Source organism: Callorhinus ursinus, unplaced genomic scaffold, assembly GCF_003265705.2.
Source record: "Callorhinus ursinus isolate GAN/ISIS: 27379988/994484 unplaced genomic scaffold, GSC_fseal_2.0 scaffold500, whole genome shotgun sequence".
Lineage (NCBI taxonomy): Eukaryota > Metazoa > Chordata > Mammalia > Carnivora > Otariidae > Callorhinus > Callorhinus ursinus.
In genome coordinates this window covers 2,837-24,469 of record NW_027397555.1, presented here as the reverse complement: position 1 = coordinate 24,469, position 21,633 = coordinate 2,837, and the positions used below count along the sequence as shown (strand labels likewise).

The 21,633-nt window shown below is 41.9% G+C and overlaps 1 pseudogene; it reads right to left on the bottom strand.

Annotated features, from left to right (window-relative positions):
- Positions 1-10,474: 10,474 nt before the first annotated feature.
- On the bottom strand, positions 10,475-11,940 carry LOC112806464 (endothelin-converting enzyme 2-like; annotated as a pseudogene).
- Positions 11,941-21,633: the final 9,693 nt, after the last annotated feature.

Here is a 21,633-nt window from a genome sequence, read left to right as displayed (position 1 = left end):
AGGACTTCTAGTACTCTGTTGAACAATAATGGCGAGAGTGGTCATCCTTGAAGTGTTCCTGATCTTAATGGAAAGGCTCTCAGCTTTTCCCCATTAAGGATGATATTCGCTGTGGGTTTTTCATAGATGGATGTTATGAACTTGAGGAATGTTCCGTCTATCCCTATACTCTGAAGAGTTTTAATCAGGAAAGGATGTTGTATTTTGTCAAATGCTTTTTCTGCATCAATTGAGAGGACCACATGGTTCTTCTCCCTCCTCTTATTAACGTGATCTATCACACTGATTGATTTGCGAATGTTGAACCACCTTTGCATCCCAGGGATAAATCCCACTCGGTCATGGTGGGTCATCCTTTTAATGTATTGTTGGATCCTATTAGCTAGGATTTTGTTGAGGATTTTGGAATCCATATTCATCAGGGTTATTGGTCTGAAATTCTCCTTTTTGATGGGGTCTTTGCCTGGTTTGGGGATTAAGGTAACGCTGGCCTCATAGAATGAGTTTGGAAGTTTTCCCTGTTTCTATTTTTTGAAACAGCTTCAGTAGAATAGGTATTATTTCTTCTTTGAATGTTTGGTAGAATTCCCCAGGAAATCCGTCAGGCCCTGGACTCTTGTTTTTTGGGGAGGTTTTTGATCACTGTTTCAATCTTGTTGCTGGTTATTGGCCTATTCAGGTTGTCAGTTTCTTCCTGTTTCAGTCTTGGCAGCTCATAGGTTTCAAGGAAGGCATCCATTTCTTCCAGATTGCTCAGTTTATTGACATATAGTTGTTGATAATAATTTCTAATAATTTTTTTCTATTTCCTTTGTGTAAGATATGATCTCTCCCCTTTCATTCATAATTTTATTAATTTGGGTCCTTTTTTGGGTAAGTCTGGCCGGTGGTTTATCGATCTTATTCTTTCAAAGAACCAACTTCTAGTTTCGTTGAGCTGATCTACTGTTTCTGGTTTCTAATTCATTGACCTCTGCTCTAATTTTATTATTTCTCTTCTAATGTGTGGCTTAGGCATTGTTTGTTCCTTTTACTCTAGTTCTTTAGGTTGTAGAGTTGGTGAATTTGGGATTTTTCTGTTTTTTTGAGTGAAGCTTGGATGGCTATATATTTCCCCCTTAGGACCGCCTTTGCAGTATCGCACAGGTTATGGACCAATGTGTTTTCGTTGTCATTGATTTCCATGAATTGTTTAAGTTCTTCTTTGATTTCCTGGTTGGCCCAAACATTCTTGAGCAGAGTGGTCTTTAGCTTCCAAGGGTTTAAATTTCTGCCAAATTTTTTCTTGTGATTGAGTTCCAGTTTTAAAGCATTGTGGTCTGAGAATAGGCAGGGAATAATCTCCATCTTTTAGTATTGGTTGAGACCTGATTTCTGACCCAGTAGGAGGTCTATTCTGGAGAAAGTTCCATGTGCGCTCGAGAAGAATGAGTATTCTGTTGTTTTAGGGTGGAATGTTCAGTATATATCTATGAGGTCCATCTGGTCCAGTGTGTCATTCAAAGGTCTTGTTTCCTTGTTGATTTTCTGCTTAGATGATCTGTCCATTGCTGAGAGTGGAGTATTGAGGTCTCCTACAATTAACGTATTGTTATCAATATGACTCTATTTTTTTTTAAGATTTTATTTATTTATCTGACAGAGACACAGTGAGAGAGGGAACACAAGCAGGGGGAGTGGGAGAGGGAGAAGCAGGCTTCCCGCGCAGCAGGGAGCCTGATGTTCGGCTTGATCCCAGGACCCTGGGATCATAACCTGAGCCGAAGGCAGACACTTAACAACTGAGCCACCCAGGCACCCCAATATGACTCTTTATTTTAACAGTTGGCTTATGTAGATGGCTGCTCCCATGTTGGGGGCATAGATATTTACAATTGTTTAATCTTCTTGTTGGATAGACCCTTTAAGAATGATATAGTGTCCTTCTGTGTCTCTAATACAGACTTCAGTTTAAAATCTAATTTGTCTGATAGAAGAATTGCTACCCCAGCTTTCTTTTGAGGTCCGCTGGCATGGAAGATGAATCTCCCATCTCTTTACTTTCAGTCTGGATGTATCTTTAGGTTCCAAATGAGTCTCTTGTAGACAGCATATGGATGGGTCCTCTCTTTTTATCCAATCTGCAACCCTGTGCCATTTTATGGGAGCATTTAGGCCATTCATTCATGTTCAAGTGGTTATTGAAAGATATGAATTAATTGTCGTCATGTTGCCTGTGAAGACGTTGTTTTTATAGATTGTCCCTATAAATTTCTGTTGTATATCACTCTTGGAGTCTTTCTTCTTTTATAGAACCCCCCTTAATATTTCTTGGAGGGCCGGCCTAATGGTCACATATTCTTTCAGTTTCTGCTGGTCTTGGAAGCTCTGCTTCTCTCCATCTATTCTAAATGACAGCCTTGCCAGATAAAGTATTCTTAGCTGCATGTTCTTCTCGTTTAGTACCCAGAAGGCCTGGCAAGACATATTCTCCCTCTGTACTGCCTCTGTACTGAAGGAATCCCTTCCCCCTAACTGCCTGTAAGATGGTTTCCTTGGTTCTAAGATTTGCGAGTTTTACTATCACATGCCGGGGTGTTGGCCTGTTTTCCTTGATCTTGGGAGGGGTGCTCTCTGCCTCTAGGATGCAAATATTTTTTTCATTCCCCAGATTAGGGAAGTTCTCAGCCACGATTTGCTCAAATACATCTTCTAGTCCTCTCCCTCTCTCTCTCTCCACTCCCTCCGGGATTCCAATTATTCTGACATTGGAACTCTTCATGGTGTCACTTATTTCTTTGATTCCATTTTCATCGATTCTGAGTTGTTTTTCCCTTGCGTACTCTTTTCCTTTTTTATCTATTAAATTGTCTTCCAGGTCGCTTATTTGTTCTTCTGCCTTACTTACCCTAGCTGTTAGATTATCTAGATTGGATTGGATCTCACTGAATATTTTTAAGTTCTGCCAATTCAGCTTTCATTTCTGCCCTTAGAGACTCCATGTTGGCATTAATCGATTTCTCCATTCTAGCTATTGTCTTCACAATTGCTAGCCTGAATTCCATCTCTGACATCTTGGTTATAGCTGCATCCATTTGTAAATCTGCGGCATAGGTCATAATCTCTGAGTCTTTTCTATTTTGGGGGTTCCTCCTCCTAGTCATTCTGTTGATGGGTGGTTGAGGGAATGTATAGAGTCCAAATTATTGACCAGAACCCAAGTAAGAAGCACCTGTTTTCTAGGGACCTTAGGGTTGCTGGCCTCTTGTTTTCCCAGCCTGTCTTCTGGGGGAGGGGCCTGCCGTGCTGTTACTCAGGCAACCCTGTTTGGGCAGAGTTGCCCTGCCCCCCCTGTGGTGGGGAATGGGCTCAGTGGGAATCAGTTTTTTGGGGCTTTTGTACTCTGGCGGCCTTCCCTCGTGGCTTTCCATGTCTCTTCTGAGAGAGAATAGACCGTTTCCAACTCTCTGCCTCAGAGCAGAGAGATCGCAGTCTGTTCTTCAGGGAGCTCTCCAGGCCACACTGTCTCCGTTTCTGTCTGTGCTGCTATAAACTGCAGCGTTCTGGGTTGTGCGCCCCTCCACAGCGCTCCCAGTCCTCACCTCCAGGTCGGGGCATGTCTCTGCCCTTTGTGCTTCTAAAACCACCAGCCACTATGGTCAAATAATCTTTGACAAAGCAGGAAAAAACATGCAATGGAAAAGACACAGTCTCTTCAATAAATGGGTGTTGGAAAATTGGACAGCCACATGCAGAAGAATGAAACTCGACCATTCTCTATCACCATCCACAAAGTTAAACTCAAAATGGGTGAAAGACCTCAATGTGAGACAGGAATCCATCAAAATCCTAGAGGAGAACATAGGCAGCAACCTCTTTGACATCGGCCACAGCAACTTCTTTCAAGATACATCTCCAAAAGCTAGCGAAACAAAAGCAAAAATGAACTTTTGGGATTTCATCAAGATATAAACTTCTACACAGCAAAGGAAACAGTCAACAAAACTCAGAGGCAACCCACGGAATGGGAGAAGATATTTGCAAATGACACTACAGATAAAGGGCTGGTATCCAAGATCTATAAAGGACTTCTCAAACTCAGCACCCAAAAAAGAAATAATCACGTCAAAAAGTGGGCAGAATATATGAATAGACACTTCTCTGAAGAAGACATACGAATGGCTAACAGACACATGAAATAAATGTTAATCATCATTAGCCATCAGTGAAATTCAAATCAAAACCACATGGAGATACCACCTTACACCCGTTAGAATGGCAAAAATGGACAGGGCAAGAAACAACAAATGTTGGAGAGGTTTTGGAGAAAGGGGAACCCTCTTACACTGTTGGTGGGAATGCAGATTGGTATAGTCACTTTGGAAAACTGTAGTTTCCTCAAAAAGTTAAAAATAGAGCTACCCTATGACCCAGCAATTGCACTCCTGGGTATCTACCCCAAAGACACAGATGTAGTGAAAAGAAGGTCCATGCACCCCAGTGTTCATAGCAGCAATGTCCACAATAGCCAAACTGTGGAAAGAGCCGAGATGCCCTTCAGCAGACAAATGGATAAAGAAGATGTGGTCCATGTATACAATGGAATATTACTCAGCCATCAGAAAGGATGAATACCCAACTTTTACATCCACATGGATGGGACTGGAGGAGATTATGCTAAGTGAAATAAGCAGAGAAAGTGAATTATCACATGGTTTCACTTATTTGTGGAACATCAGGAATAGCAAGGAGGACATTAGGAGAAGGAAGGGAAAAATGAAGGGGGGGAAATCGGAGGGGGAGACGAAGCATGAGACACTATGGACTCTGAGAAACAAACAGGGTTTTAGAGGGGAAGGTGGAGGGGGGATTGGTTAGCCCTGTGGTGGGTATTAAGGAGGGCACGTACTGCATGGAGCATGGGTGTTATACGAAAACAATGGATCATGGATTACAACATCAAAAACTAATGATGTATGGTGACTAACATAATAAAATTTAAAAAATAAAATAACAAAAAACCACCAGCCGCTCCCATTTCGCACACGCTACCTCGCCGCTCCCAGTTTCTGCCCTGGGGGCTGCTCTAAAGTCCTTTCCCTGCTGCTACCGGTCTGTGAGTTTGTGCCCCGTCCCCAGCGTGCGAGGCTGTCGCTCACTGGCGTTGTAGGATCCCCATGGCCAGGCTCCCTCCCGCTGCTGTTTAGCCTCCAATATCTGCCTGCAGAATAACGGCTCCTCGCTTCATACTTCAAAACCAACTTCCCACGATATTCTGTTTGTAGAGATCTAGATCTTCTTACATCTCAGGGTGATTTCCTGGGTGCTCAGAGTGGTCTGGTAGATATCCAACTTAATTCTGGGGACCAGTTGAAATAGGGTCCCCTACTCCTCTGCCATCTTTTCTTCTCTGCTTTTGAATGTTGAAAATGACTAACTAAATTTATAGAAGTCAGCTTCAACAATAGCCATGATTATACTGTTCAGTAATCATTCCCTGAATACCATTTTTTACATGAAATACACAATGATTTTTTACGTCTTTATTTGAAATTGACATAACATGCAAGTATGAGGTGTGCAAAATATTAATTTGATATATTTACATATTGTAATATGATTAGGCAGCATTAGCTAACACCTCTATCACATCATGTAATTATAACTAAAAGTTTGTACCTTTTGACCCCTCCCCACCTACCAACCACCAATATGTTACATCTGTTCTCTGTATGAGCTCATTTTTATTTTAAAATTCTACATATAAGTGAGTTCATACAATTTCTTTTTGTCTTTGACTTATTTAGTACAATAACGTCAAGATTAATCCCTGTTGTTGCATGTGGATAAATTGCTTTTTAAAAAAAATTTATTTGAGGGCGCCTGGGTGGCTCAGTTGGTTGGGCGGCTGCCTTTGGCTCGGGTCATGATCCTGGAGTGCCGGGATCGGGTCCCACATCGGGCTCCCCGCTCAGCAGGGAGTCTGCTTCTCCCTCTGACCCTCTTCCCTCTCGTGCTATCTCTCATTCTCTCTCTCTCAAATAAATGAATAAAATCTTTAAAAAAAAAAAATTTATTTGACCAGAGACACAGTGAGAGAGGGAACACAGCAAGGGGAGTGGGAGAGGGAGAAACAGGCTTTCTGCTGAGCAGGGAGCCCAATGCAGGGATTGATTCCAGGGTCCTGGGATCATGACCTGAGCCCAAGGCAGACGCTTAACAGCTGAGCCACACAGGCACCCCACACAATTGCTTTTTTATGGCCAAATAATATTCCATTGTATATACATACCACCTCTTGTCTGTCCATTTGCCCATGGACACTTAGGTTATTTCCATATCTTGGCTTTGGTATCAGGGTACATCTCACCTCATAAAAGGGGTTTGGATGTGTTCCCTCCCCTTTAGTTTTTTGGAAGAGTTTGAGAAGTGTTGGTATTCATTTTTTAAACAATTGAAAGAATTCAGCAGTTGTGTCATCTTGTTGTGGGCTTTTCATTTTTAGATCTTTGATTACTGATTTAATCCTCTTGCTAGTTATAGATATGTTCAAACTTTCTTTTGGAGTAAGTCTTGTAGGTCTCTAGGAAATTATTCATTTCTTCTCGGTTATCCAATTTTTTTGGCAAGCAATTGTTCCTTCTATTTTCTTGTGATCCTTTTTATTTCTGTGACATCAGTTGTAATGTCCTCACTTTAATTTCTGATTTTACTTACCTTTCCAAAAAACCCACTCTCATTGTTGGTTTTTCTATTTTTCTCTTCTCTGGTCTGTTTATATCTGCTCTCATCTTTATTTTCTTCCTCCTGCTAAATTTGAATTTATTTTATTTTGTTAATCACCATACATTGCATCATTAGTTTTTGATGTAGCATTCCATGATTCATTGTTTGCATATAACACCCAGTGCTCCATGCAGAACGTGCCCTCTTTAATACCCATCACCAGGCTGGCTAACCCATCCCCCATCCCCCTCCCCTCTAGAACCCTCAGTTTGTTTCTCAGAGTCCATAGTCTCTCATGGTTCGTCTCCCCCTCCAATTCCCCCCCCTTTCATTTTTCCCTTCCTACTATCTTCTTTTTTTTAACATATAATGTTTGTTTCAGAGGTACAGATCTGTGATTCAACAGTCTTACACAACTCACAGTGCTCACCATAGCACATACCGTCCCCAATGTCTATCACTCAGCCACCTCATGCCTACCACCCCTACCACTCCAGCAACTCTGTTTCCTGAGGTTAAGAATTCCTCATATCAGTGAGATCATGTGATACATGTCTTTCTCTGATTGACTTATTTCGCTCAGCATAATATTCTCCAGTTCCATCCACATTGTTGCAAATGGCAAGCTTTCATTCCTTTTGATGGCTGCATAATATTGCATTGTGCGTGTGTGTGTGTGTGTGTGTGTGTGTGTGTGTGTGTATCACATCTTTATCCATTCGTCTGTTGCTGGACATCTTGGCTCTTTCCGTAGTTTGGCTATTGTGGACATTGCTGCTATAAACACCAGGGTGCACATTCCCCTTCGGATCCCTACATTTGTATCTTTGGGGTAAATACCCAGGAGTGCAATTGCTGGATCATATGGTGGCTCTATTTTCAACTGTTTGAGGAACCTCCATACGGTTTTCCAGAGTGGTTGCACCAGCTTGCATTCCCACCAACAGTGTAGGAGGGTTCCCCTTTCTCCACATCCCCGCCAACATCTGTCATTTCCTGACTTGTTAATTTTAGCCATTCTGACTGGTGTGAGGTGGTATCTCATTGAGGTTTTGATTTGGATTTCCCTGATGCTGAGTGATGTTGAGCACTTATTCATGAGTCTGTTGGCCATTTGGATGTCTTCTTTGGAAAACTGTTCATGTCGTCTGCCCATATCTTGATTGGATTACTTGTTTCGGTGTTGAGTTTGATAAGTTCTTTATAGAGTTTGGATACTAGCCCTTTATCTGATATGTCATAATCGTCAAGACAGTGTGGTACTGGCACAAAAACAGACACATAGATCAATGGAACAGAATAGAGAGCCCAGAAATGGACCCTTAACTCTATGGTCAACTAATCTTCGACAAAGCAGGAAAGATGTCCAATGGAAAAACAGTCTCTTCAACAAATGGTGTTGGGAAAATTGGACAGCCACATGCAGAAGACTTTCCTTACACCACACACAAAAATAGACTCAAAATGGTTGAAAGATCTAAATGTGAGATAGGAGTCCATCAGAATCCTAAATCTGAATTTAGTTGTAATTTTTATAGTCCCTTGAGGTGTAAAGTTAGATTATTTATGGATTTCTTTCTCTTTTTTAATGTAGGTGATTATCATTATAAACTTGCCTCTTAGCACTGCTTTTGCTACATCCCATAAGGTTTTTTTTTTTTTTTTAGACATTTTGTTTATTTATTGGAGAGAGAAAGCACAAGCAGGCGGAGCAGCGGGCAGAGAGGGAGGGAGAGGCAGACTCCCTGCTGAGCAAGGAGCCCAACCTGGGACTTGATCCCAGGACCCTGGGATCATGACCTGAGCTGAAGGCAGATGTTTAACCGACTGAGCCACCCAGGTGCCCCTGCAGCATCCCATAAATTTTGGTATGTTGTGTTTTCGTTTTCTTTTTTAATTTTTATTTAAATTTTAGCGAGTTAACGTGCAGTACAGTATTGGTCTCAGGAGTAGAAATCAGTGATTTATCACTTACATCCAACACCCAGTGCTCATCACAAGTGACCCTCCTTAATCCCCATCACCCATCTAGCCCATCCCGAATGTTTTCATTTTCATTCGTCTTACGATATTTAAGAAAATTCTCTTAGCTTTTGTTTGACGTTTTTGTTCAAGAGTGTGTTGTTTAGGGGGCACCTGGGTGGCTCAGTCATTAAGCGTCTGCCTTCAGCTCAGGTCATGATCCCAGGGTCCTGGGATCGAGCCCCTCATCAGGCTCCCTGCCCGGTGGGAAGCCTGCTTCTCCCTCTCCCACTCCCCCTGCTTGTGCTCCTGCTCTCGCTGTCTCTGTCAAATAAATAAATAAAATCTTTAAAAAAAGTGTGTTAATTTCCCCATATTTGTGAATTCTGGAGCTTTCCTTCTGTTATTGATTCCTTGTTTTATTCCACTGTGGTCAGAAAAGATACTTGGTAGGATTTCAATCCTCCTAAATGTTTCATACTTGCTTTGTGATATAATATGGGATCCGTCATGGAGACTGTTCTGTGTACAGTGGAGAAGTTCTTTTGCCATTGGGCAAAGTGTTCTATGTTGGCTCCACTTGGTCTATAGTGTTGTTCAAGTTTGCTGTTTCCTTACTGATGTTCTGTCTGGATGTTCTATCCGTTATTGAAAGTGGGATACTGAAGTCACTGATATTCTGTTGCTATATATTTCTTCATTCAGATCTGTCAATGTTTGCTTTAGATATCTAAGCCCTCTGGTGTTGGGTGCATATACGTTTATAATTGTAATATCTGCCTAGCAGATTGACCCTATTATTATGTAATCAACTTCTTTGTCTACTATGACCATTAGTGAATTTAAAATCTATATTATCTGATAAAAATATAGCCACCTCTTCTCTCTTTGTTACCACTTGGATGGAGTATCTCTTTCCATCCCTTCACTCGCAGCCTACGTGTGTCTTTAAATCTATAGTGCGACTCTTGAACACAGCATATAGTTGGATCTTATTTTATTTTCTCTTTTTGACTGATGTGGGTCTCTTTATCGGCACGGGGCCTACAGAACCCTCCCTCTCCCTCTCCACCCTCTTCCCTGTACAAATAAACGCTATCCTTACCTCCCCCTGCTCTGTCTGCTTTTCTGCTTGGGTCAGGGAGGCTCAGTCAGCCCCTAAGACTTGTGCCCCAAGACACAAAGAACCAGCATCCCCTATGCATACACACCATACACACTCGCCTATGAGTCGAGGGAAACTAGGAGGCAGCAGGAGGGCTTGTAGAGGCCCTCAGGCTTCCACAAAGAGCTGAGCACAGTTGGTCAGTGAAGGTTGACTGCAGTATTGGAAGCAGCAGTGTGAAGAGCATGAGGTCAGGGGGCAGCTCCTAAAGGTGGGGCTGAAAGGAGCTGAGTCCACTGAGTGGGCCTCGGGGAGAAGTAGGGGAGGCAACCACCCAGGCCGTGTGTGGTCAGAGTGGGGCAGGACAGGAACCCCCAAAGCCACCAAATTAAGTGATCTTAGGGCTGGAAGAGGCCGACTCTTTCCTGTGGGAGCTGGTTCCCCCGCCCAGCCCCCTCCAGGCAGGGTGACCTGGAAGGATGTGACAGTGAATGGTGGGGGCTCTGCTGGAGGTAGGGGTACACCCAAAGCAGAGGGACGATGTGGTGTTTGAGGGCAGACCAGGACTTGCATCACCTATGGTGTGGGGGGTTGGACCCACCGAGCTGGCATTTGCCTTCTCTAAACCTGGAACAACTAACCCTGCTGGGCAAGCTGCCCCAGGTCCTGGCAACAGCCAGGCATTTCTCACCAGCCCCAGGTCTACCACCCCTCATACAGCTGTCCTGGGTTCATGGGGGAGCCAACAGTGCAGCTGAAGTCCTGCAGGAAGTCATGGGATTTGGAGAGGGTGCCTAGCACAAGTGGTCACTCACCAGCCCCTCATGAGAACTCTCAGGTGTGCAGACTGAGCACCACACCTGAGCAGATCCACAAAGAAGAGCTGGTGATGGGCAGGCCCTACGGTGGGCAATCACGGCTCCTCTTGGTGCTTTCTCAGCCACGCTTTGAAAGTGTTACAGCCAGCCTCAAGCTCCCTGTTGTTAGTGATGTTCTCCCCCAACAGCTGATGGCCGGTGAGCCTCTCCCAGTTGACCGGGTACTGGCTGTACATACTGCTCCTCCATGCAGGTTGTGTGATTCTGAAATGCTGCCCGTGATTCATTCTGCCACAGGTTCCCTTCCTTGTCATATTCACGCCCTGGGTCATCAGAGGTGTCAGTCATGGCCCATCACCATGCCAATGACACCAAAGTTCAGGTCCTTGGGGTGGTTATGGGTGTAGAAGGGGACCTGCAGCATGCTGGCAAGGAAGACGATTTCATTCTTGGTAGGAAGGTAGTAGGCATTCACTGTCTGGGAGGTCATGCTCCACTGGGCCTGGATGGGAGTCTTGCTGAGCTGATCGGCCATTACTTTAGCAGAAAAATGGTGCAAATTCCACACATTCTGGAAGAAGGACTCTTCAGAGACTTCCTACCCGTCATAAACATCATGCAGATCTTTAGGCTCCAGGATGAAGTTCAGGAAGCCAATTCTGTCAGAGATGGTGTCTCCTTTCTCCTTGGCTTCCTGATCGGTCTCCTCATCCATCCAAACCTGCTGCCCCAGGGCCTCCTCAAGGTGGTCCAGATCTCACTGATCATCCCCTTAGCAATTTCCTTGCTTTGCCAGTCAAATGAGGCTTTCACAAGAGGGAGCCTGAAGCGAAGCCAAGTGCAGCATCCATGTTGGAGACACAGGTCTGCTCCTTGAAGGACTTCTTGGTGCCATGGAGCAGCTTCTCTTGTGTAGACTCAAAGCAATGTCCAGGCTCCAGGCTGTCTTCTGTCCCAGGTTCCAAATTAGGTAACTGTTAGGATGCTTGGCTCTGTGAGATTGAGGAGCTCTGACACTTGCTGCAAATAATCTGTCCCAGGGGCACCTGGGTGGCTCAATCGTTAAGTGTCTGCCTTCGGCTCAGGTCATGATCCCAGGGTCCTGGGATCGAGCCCCGCGTCGGGCTCCCTGCTCAGCGGGAAACCTGTTTCTCCCTCTCCCACTCCCCCTGCTTATGTTCCCTCTCCCGTTGTGTCTCTTTCTGTCAAATAAATAAATAAAAAATCTTTAAAAAAAATAATCTGTCCCATACACCACCATGGGCTCAGAGTCCCCCAACTCCAGTGGTGAAAGCAAGAAAGGCAGAAACTCCTGCCAGTCTGTGGAGGGTGCCAGACATGTAGCTATTCCTTAAGTTCCACATATGTGTGAAACCATATGATAATTGATTTTCTCTGCTTGACTTATTTCACTTAGCATAATCTCCTCCAGTCCCATCCATGTTGAGGCAAAAGTTGGGTATTCATCCTTTCTGATGGCTGAGTAATATTCCATTGTATATATGGACCACATCTTCTTTATCCATTCATCTGTGGAAACACATCTCAGCTCTTTCCATAGTTTGGCTGTTGCGGACATTGCTGCTATGAACATTGGGGTGCATATGGCCCTTCTTTTCAGTACATCTGTTTTTGGGATAAATACCCAGGAGTGCAATTGCTTGGTCATAGGGTAGCTATTTTTTTAAATTTTATTTTATTATGGTAGTCACCATACATTACATCACTCATTTTTGATGTAGTGTTCCATGATTCATTCCCTGTGTATACGTGCCCTCCTTAATACCCATCACCGGGCTAACCCATCTCCCCACACCCCTCCTCTCTAAAACCCTCAGTTTGTTTCTCAGAGTCCATTGTCTCATGGTTTGTCTCCCACTCCAATTCCCACCCCCTTCATTTTTCCCTTTGTGCTATCTTTTTTTTTTTTTTTAAACATATAATGTATTATTTGTTTCAGAGGTACAGGTCTGTGATTCATGAGTCTTACACAATTCGCAGCTCTCACCATAGCACATACCCTCCCCAATGTCTATCACCCAGCCACCCCATCCCTCCCACCCCCCACCACTCCAGCAACCCTCAGTTTGTGACCTGACATTAAGAATTCCTCATCAGTGAGATCATATGATACATGTCTTTCTCTGATTGACTTATTTCGCTAGCATAATACGCTTCAGTTCCATCCACATCATTGCAAATGGCAAGATTTTGGGGGGTTTTGATGGCTGTATAATATTCCATTGTATATATATACCACTTCTTTATCCACTCATCTGATGATGGACATAGGGGCTCTTTCCATAGTTTGGCTATTGTGCATGTTGCTGCTATAAACATTGGGGTGCACATAACCCTTTGGATCCCTACATTTGTATCTTTGGGGTAAATACCCAGTAGTGCAATTGCTACTAGTAATACTACCCTAGTAGTAGGGTAGCTCTATTTTCAACTTTTGAGGAACCTCCATACTGGTTTCCAGAGTGGCTGCACAAGCTTGCATTCCCACCAACAGTGTAGGAGGGTTCCCCTTTCTCTGCATCCTTGCCAACATCTGTCATTTCCTGACTTGTTAATTTTAGCCATTCTGACGGGTGTGAGGTGGTATCTCATTGAGGTTTTGATTTGGATTTCCCTGATGCTGAGGGCTGTTGAACACTTTTTCATAAGTCTGTTGGCCATTTGAATGTTCTTTGGAAAAATGTCTGTTCGCGTCTTCTTAATTGGATTATTTGTTCTTTGGGTATTGAGTTTGATAAGTTCTTTATAGATTTTGGATACTAGCCCTTTATCTGATATGTCATTTGCAAATATTTTCTCTCCTTCTGTCGACTGTCTTTGGTTTTGTTGACTGTTTCCTTTGTTATTCAAAAGCTTTTTATCTTGATGAAGTCCCAATAGTTCATTTTGCCCTTGCCTCCCTTGCCTTTGGCGATGTTTCTAGGAAGAAGTTGCTGTGCCTGAGGTCGAAGAAGTTGAGGGTAGCTCTATTTGTAATTTTTTGAGGAACCTCCACACTGTTTTCCAAAGTGGCGGTACCAACTTGCATTCCCACCAACAGTGTAAGAGGGTTCCCCTTTCTCCAAAACCTCTCCAAAATTTGTTGTTTCTTCCCATGTCAATTTTTGCCATTCTAACTGGTGTAATGTAGTATCTGATGTGGTTTTGATTTGAATTTCCCTGATGGCTAATGATGATGAACATTGTTTTCATGTGTCTGTTAGCCATTTGTATGTCTTCTTTGGAGAAGTGTCTGTTCATGTCTTTTGCCCATTTTTTGACTTGATTATTTGTTTTTTGGGTGTTGAGTTTGAGAAGTTCTTTATAGATCTTGGATACCAGCCCTTTATCTGTAGTGTCATTTGCAAATATCTTCTCCCATTCTGTGGGTTGCCTCTTTGTTTTGTTGACTGTTTCCATTGCTGTGCAGAAGCTTTTTATCTTGATGAAGTTCCAAAAGTTCATTTTCGCTTTTGTTTCACTAGCCTTTGGAGATGTATTTTGAAAGAAGTTGCTGTGGCCGATGTCAAAGAGGTTACTGCCTATGTTCTCCTCTAGGATTTTGATGGATTCCTGTCTCACATTGAGGTCTTTCATCCATTTTGAGTTTATCTTTGTGGATGGTGTTAGAGAATGGTCGAGTTTCATTCTTCTGCATGTGGCTGTCCAATTTCCCAACACCCATTTATTGAAGAGACTGTCTTTTTTCCATTGCATATTTTTTCCTGCTTTGTCAAAGAGTATTTGACCATAGAGTTGAGGTCCATATTTGTGTTTTCTATTCTGTTCCATTGGTCTATGTGTCTGTTTTTGTGCCAGTATCATCTGTCTTGGTGATCTCAGCTTTGTAATATAGCTTGAAATCGGGCAACGTGATGCCCCCAGCTTTGTTTTTCTTTTTCAACATTTCCTTGGTGATTCAGGGTCTTTTCTGATTCCATACAAATTTTAGGATTGTTTATTCCAGCACTTTGAAAAATGTCAGTGGAATTTTGATCGGGATGGCATTGAAGGTATAGATTGCTCTGGGCAGCATAGACATTTTAACAATGTTTATTCTTATCCATGAGCATGGAATATTGTTCCATCTTTTTGTGTCTTCTTCAATTTCTTTCATGAGCATTCTGTAGTTCCTAGAGTATAGATCTTTTACCTCTTTGGTTAGGTTTTTTCTGAGGTATCTTATGGTTTTTGATGCTACTGTAAATGGAATCGATTCTCTAATTTCTCTTTCTACAGTTGCCTTCTTAGTGTATAAGAAAGCCACTGATTTCCGTGCATTGATTTTGTATCCTGCCATATTACTGAATTGCTGTATGAGTTCTAGTAATTTGGGGGTTGGAGTCTTTGGGGTTTTCCACATTAAGTATCATATCATCTGCAAAGAGAGAGTGTTTGACTTCTTCTTTGCCAATTTGAATACCTTTTATTTCTTTTTGTTGTCTGATTGCTGTTGCTAGGACTTCTAGTACTCTGTTGAACAATAATGGCGAGAGTGGTCATCCTTGAAGTGTTCCTGATCTTAATGGAAAGGCTCTCAGCTTTTCCCCATTAAGGATGATATTCGCTGTGGGTTTTTCATAGATGGATGTTATGAACTTGAGGAATGTTCCGTCTATCCCTATACTCTGAAGAGTTTTAATCAGGAAAGGATGTTCTATTTTGTCAAATGCTTTTTCTGCATCAATTGAGAGGACCACATGGTTCTTCTCCCTCCTCTTATTAATGTGATCTATCACACTGATTGATTTGCGAATGTTGAACCACCCTTGCATCCCAGGGATAAATCCCACTTGGTCATGGTGGATGACCCTTTTAATGTATTGTTGGATCCTATTAGCTAGGATTTTGTTGAGGATTTTGGAATCCATATTCATCAGGGTTATTGGTCTGAAATTTTCCTTTTTGATGGGGTCTTTGCCTGGTTTGGGGATTAAGGTAATGCTGGCTTCATAGAATGAGTCTGGAAGCTTTTCTTCTGTTTCTATTTTTTGAAACAGCTTCAGTAGAATAGGTATTATTCCTTCTTTGAATGTTTGGTAGAATTCCCCAGGAAATCCATCAGGCCCTGGACTCTTGTTTTTTGGGAGGTTTTTGATCACTGCTTCAATCTCATTGCTGGTTATTGGCCTATTCAGGTTGTCAATTTCTTCCTGTTTCAGTCCTGGGAGTTTATAGGTTTCCAGGAAGGCATCCATTTCTTCCAGGTTGCTTAATTTATTGGCATATCTTTGTTGATAATAATTTCTGATAATTGTTTCTGTTTCCTTGGTGTTAGTCGTGATCTCTCCCCTTTCATTCATAATTTTATTAATTTGGGTCCTTTCTCTTTTCTTTTGGATAACTCTGGCCAGTGGTTTATTGTTCTTATTAATTCTTTCAAAGAACCAGCTTCTAGTTTCATTGAATTGATCTATGTTTCTGGATTCTAATTCATTGATCTCTGCTCTAATCTTAATTATTTCTCTTCTACTGTGTGGCTTAGGCACCTTTGTGGCTTTTTCTCTAATTTTTTAAGGTGTAAAGTTGGTGAATTTGGGATTTTTCTATTTTTTTTTTGAGTGAGGCTTGGATGGCTATGTATTTCCTCCTTAGGACTGCCTTTGCAGTATCCCATAGGTTTTGGACCGATGTGTTTTCATTCTCATTGGTTTCCATGAATTGTTTAAATTCTTCTTTCATTTCCTGGTTGACCAAAACATTTTGAGCAGAGTGGTCTTTAGCTTCCAAGTGTTTGAATTTCTTCCAAATCTTTTCTTGTGATTGAGTTCCAGTTTTAAAGCATTATGGTCTGAGAATATGCAGGGAATAATCTCAACCTTTTGTATCGGTTGAGACTCGATTTTTGACCCAGCATGTGCTCTATTCTGGAGAAAGTTCCATGTGCACTCGAGAAGAATGAGTATTATTTTGTTTTAGGGTGGACTGTTCAGTATATATCTGTGAGGTCCATCTGGTCCAGTGTGTCATTCATGGCTCTTGTTTCTTTGTTGATTTTCTGCTTAGATGATCTGTCTATTGCTGAGAGTGTAGTATTGTGGTCTCCTACAATTAACGTATGTTATCAGTATGGCTCTTTATTTTGGTTAACAGTTGGCTTATGTAGATGGCTGCTCCCATGTTGGGGGCATAGTTATTTACAATTGTTAGATCTTCTTGTTGGATAGCCCCTTTAGGAATGATATAGTGTCCTTCTGTGTCTCTAACTACAGACTTTAGTTTAAAATCTAATTTGTCTGATATAAGAATTGGTACCCCAGCTTTCTTTTGAGGTCCACTGGCATGGAAGATGGATCTCCATCCCTTCACTTTCAGTCTGGATGTATCTTTAGGTTCCAAATGAGTCTCTTGTAGACAGCATATGGATGGGTCCTGTCTTTTTATCCAATCTGCAACCCTGTGCCATTTTATGGGAGCATTTGGGTCGTTCTTTTTAGAGTGATTATTGAAAGATACGAATTTATTGTCATCATGTTGCCTGTAAAGTCCTTGTTTCTATGGATTGTCTCTGTAAATTTCTGTTCTATATCATTCTTGGGGTCTTTCTCCTTTTATAGAACCCCTCCCCGCTTAATATTTCTTGCAGGGCTGGCTTAATGGTCACATATTCTTTCAGTTTCTGCCAGTCTTGGAAGCTCTGAATTTCTCCATCTGTTCTAAATGACAGCCTTGCCAGATAAAGTATTCTTGGCTGCATTTTCTTCTCGTTTAGTACCCTGAATATGTCTTGTCAGTCCTTTCTGGCTTGCCAGGTCTCTGTGGACAGGTCTGATGTTATTCTGATGTTCCTCCCTCTGTACGTAAGGAATCTCTTCCCCCTAACTGCCCTTAAGATGGTTCATTGGTTCTAAAATTTGCAAGTTTTACTCTTACATGCTGGTGTGTTGGTCTGTTTTCCTTGGTCTTGTGAGGGGTCCTCTCTGCCTCTAGGACATAAATGTTTGTTTCATTCCCCAGATTAGTGAAGTTCTCAGCTATGATTTGCTCATATGTATCTTCTAGTCCTCTTTCTCTTTCCACCCTCTCAGGGATCCCAATAATTCTGACATTGGAATGTTTCATGGCATCACTTATTTGTCTAATTCTGTTTTCATGGATTTTGAGCTGTTTCTCCCAAGCCTCCTCTTTTTCCTTCTTTTCTGTCAATTGGTCTTCTAGATCACTAATTCGTTCTTCTGCCTTGTTTACCATAGCTGTTAGGGTATTTAGAATGGCTCTCATTGATAGCATTTTTAAGCTATGCCAGTTCAGCTTTCATTTCTGCCCTTAGAGACTCTATGTTACCATTAATCAGTTTCTCCATTCTCGCTCTCATCTCCATAACTGTTACCTTGAAGTCCGTTTCTGACATCTTGGTTATATCTGTATCCATTTGTAAATCTGTGGCAGAAGTCACAGTCTGAGTCTTTCCTATTTTGGGGGTTCCTCCTCCTAGTCATTCTGTTGAGGGGTGGTTGAAGGAGTGTACAGAGTCCAAATTATTGACCACAACCCAAGCAAGATGCAGCTGTTTTATAGGGACTTTAGGGTTGTTGGCCTCTCGTCCTTCCAGCCTGTCCCTAACCCTAATCCTGTCTTCTGGGGGAGGGGCCTGCCACACTGTTACTCAGGCGACCCTGTTTGGGCAGAGTTGCCCTGCCCCCTGTGTGTGTGGGGTGGGCTCAGTGAAAACCAATTTTGGGGGGCTTTTGTTCTCTGGCAGCTTTCGCGTCTCTTCCAAGAGTCAGAGCAGAAGAGACCTTTTCCAACCCTCTGCCTCAGAAGAGAGAGATTGCAGTCTGTTCTTCTGTGAGCTCTCCAGGCCATGCTCTCTCCATTTCTGTCTGTGCTGCTAAAAACTGCAGCATCCTGGGTTGTGCATCCCTCAGCAGCACTCCCAGTTCTCGCCTCCAGGTCAGGGCATGTCTCTGCCCTTTGTGCTTCTAAAACCGCCAGCCAGCCCTGTTTGCATGCCCACCCAGGCAGCTCCAGGTTTCCACTGGGGGGGGGTGTGCCCTAAAGTCCTTTCCCCACTGCTACTGGTCTCCGAGTCTATGCCCCATCCCCAGTGCAGGAGGCTTTCTCGCACTGGTGGTACAAGATCCCAACGGCTCCCTCCCCCTTCCGTTTATCTTCCAATATCTGCCCGTGGAATCACGGCTCCCCACTTAATACCTCGAAACCAACCACCTGTGATAGTCTAATTGTAGAGATTCAGATCTGTCTTCTTACATCTCAGGCTGATTTTGTGGGTGTTCAGAATGATCTGGTAGATATCCACCTCAGTTCAGGGGACCAGTTGGAATAGGGTCCCCTAATCCTCTGCCATCTTTTTTACACTCCCTGGACCACATCTTCTTTATCCATTCATCTGTTGAAGGGCATCTCAGCTCCTTCCACAGTTTGGCTATTGCGGACATTGCTGCTATGAACATTGGGGTGCATGTGCTCCTTCTTTTCACTACATTTGTGTCTTTGGGGTAAAGCCCTAGTAGTGCAATTGCTGGGTCTTAGGGTAGCTCTATTTTTAACTTCCAGAGGAAACTCCACACTGTTTTCCAGAGTGGCTGTACCAGCTTGCATTCCTACCAACAGTGCTCTTTTGCATTCTTGTAAAGCAGGTCAAGTTGTGATAAATTCCCTCAGCTTTTGTTTGCTCAAGAAAGTTGTATCTCTCCTTCATTTCTGAAGGACAGTTGGTCAGACAGTTTTGGGACAGTTCTGGAAAGCTTTTTCAACTATATAGCTATGCATGTGATAGACTGATTTATCTGATACACCAGACTTGTAGCCAAACTTCTGTCAGCTCTGCTTCTCACACTCCTACATAGGTGTTGTTCCTCAGAACACCCACCAGTAAGCTTCCTGCATGCAAATCTCTATCTCTGTTTGATTTTCCAAGCAACATAACCCAAGTCACCTATTTCAGAAAAAAGCATCAGAAAGTCTGAATAAAAATTTTATGCTTTTCATAAAAATTATACTTCACAATCGACAGCTTCATCCTCTGCATATTTTTGAGATCGGAGTCAGGAAAAGATAGTTATTGGCAAGAAAACAAATTTGAAGCTAAGACAGCTATTAGAAACTTCATATTGGCTATCTTTTAAGTGTCTACGCTTGCAAATCATACCAACCACAGAACAATTCCAGCAAATCAAACTGAGCAACAGGGATCTTTCTCAACTATCTTTGAAGTTCTTTTTTAAAAAAAATTTTTTTTAAGTAATCAGTACACCAAGCGTGAGGCTTGAACTCAGAACCCCTAGGAATCACATGCTCTGCCAACTCAGTTAGCCAGGCACAGCCTAACTTCTTTTTTAATTGAAGTATAATTAACATACAATGTTACATTACTTTCAGGTGCACAATATACTGATTTGGTAGTTCTATACATTACTCAGTGCTTACCACGTTGTGTAGTCACCATCTGTCACAACATTAAAATATTACTCTCTACATTTTTTGAGATTTAAATCCTAATTGTTTTTTAAATTTTATTATGTTACTCACCATACAGTACATCATTAATTTTTGATGTAGTGTTCCATTATTCATTATTTTTGTATAACACCCAGTGCTCCATGCAGTACATGCCCTCCTTAATACCCATCACTGGGCTAACTGTCTATATTTCTTAAGTGTATTTTCATCACCATAATTTATAACTGGAAGGTGTACTTTTCAATGCTCTTTATTTTGCCCATCACCCCCTCTGATAACCACTAGTTTATTCTCCATATTTATGGGTCTGCTTTATGTTTTATTTATTCGTTTTTTAGATTCTACACATAAGTAAAAATCATATGGTATTTGTCTTTTTCATCCTGACTTATTTCACTTAGTGTAATACCTTCTAGGTCCATCCATGTTGTTGTAATTGGCAAATTTCATCCTTTTTCATGGCTAATATTCCATTGTATATATTATACCACATCTTCCATATCCATTTATCTATCAATGGGCACTTGCGTTGCTTCTATATCTTGGCTATTGTAAATAATGTTACAGTAAACATAAAGGTGCATATATCTTTTCAAATTAGCGTTTTCATCTTTATTCAGTGATGGAATTACTGGATCATATAATATTTTTATTTATATTTTTAAAATTTTGAGGAACATCCATACTGTTTTCCCCAGTAGCTTCACCACTTTATATTTCCACCAACAGTGTGTGAGGGTTCCCTTTTCTCCACATCCTCACCCCACACTTATTTCTTGTCTTTTTGATTCTAGCCATTCTGACAGGTGTGAGGTAGTATATCTTTGTGTTTTTTGAGTTGCGTTTCCCTGATGATGAGTGACATTGAGCCTCTTTTCAGTGTGTCTTTTGGCCATCCATATGTCTTTGGATAAATATCTATTCTGCCTATTTTTTAATTGGATAGTTTGTGTTGTTGAGTTATATAATTTTATATATATATTGGACATTAACCTCTTGGGAGAGATGTTGTTTGCAAATATCTTCTCCTATTCAGTAGCTTGGCTTTTTGTTTTGTTGATGGTTTCCTTTTTATTTTCGTGTAGTCTCAATAGTTTATTTTTGCTTTTGTTTCCCTTGCCTGAGGAGACCTATCCATAACTATGTTGCTAAGGGTGATGTCCAAGTGATTACTACCTGTGCTCTCTTCTAGTTTTATGGTTTCAGGTCTCACATTTAGGTCTTTCATTTTGAGTTCATTTTTGTGTATAGTGTAAAAAAAAAGTGGTCCAATTTCAATCTTTCGCATGTAGCTATCCAGTTTTTCCAGCACCATTTATTGAAGAGACCATCTTTTCCCCCATTAAATATTCTTGCTTCTTTTATAATTGACCATGGAAGGGTGGGTTTATTTCTGGGCTCTCTATTCTATTGATCGATGTGTCTGTTTTTGTGCCAGTACCATGCTGTTTTGATGACTACAGCTTTCTAGTATATCTTGAAATCTGGGATTGTGATACCTACCTGCAGCTTTGTTCTTCTTTCTCAAGATTGCTTTGGCTATTTGATGTGTTTTGTGGTTCCATACAAATTTTAGTATTGTTTGTTCTAGTTTTGTGAAAAATGCTGTTGGTGTTTTGA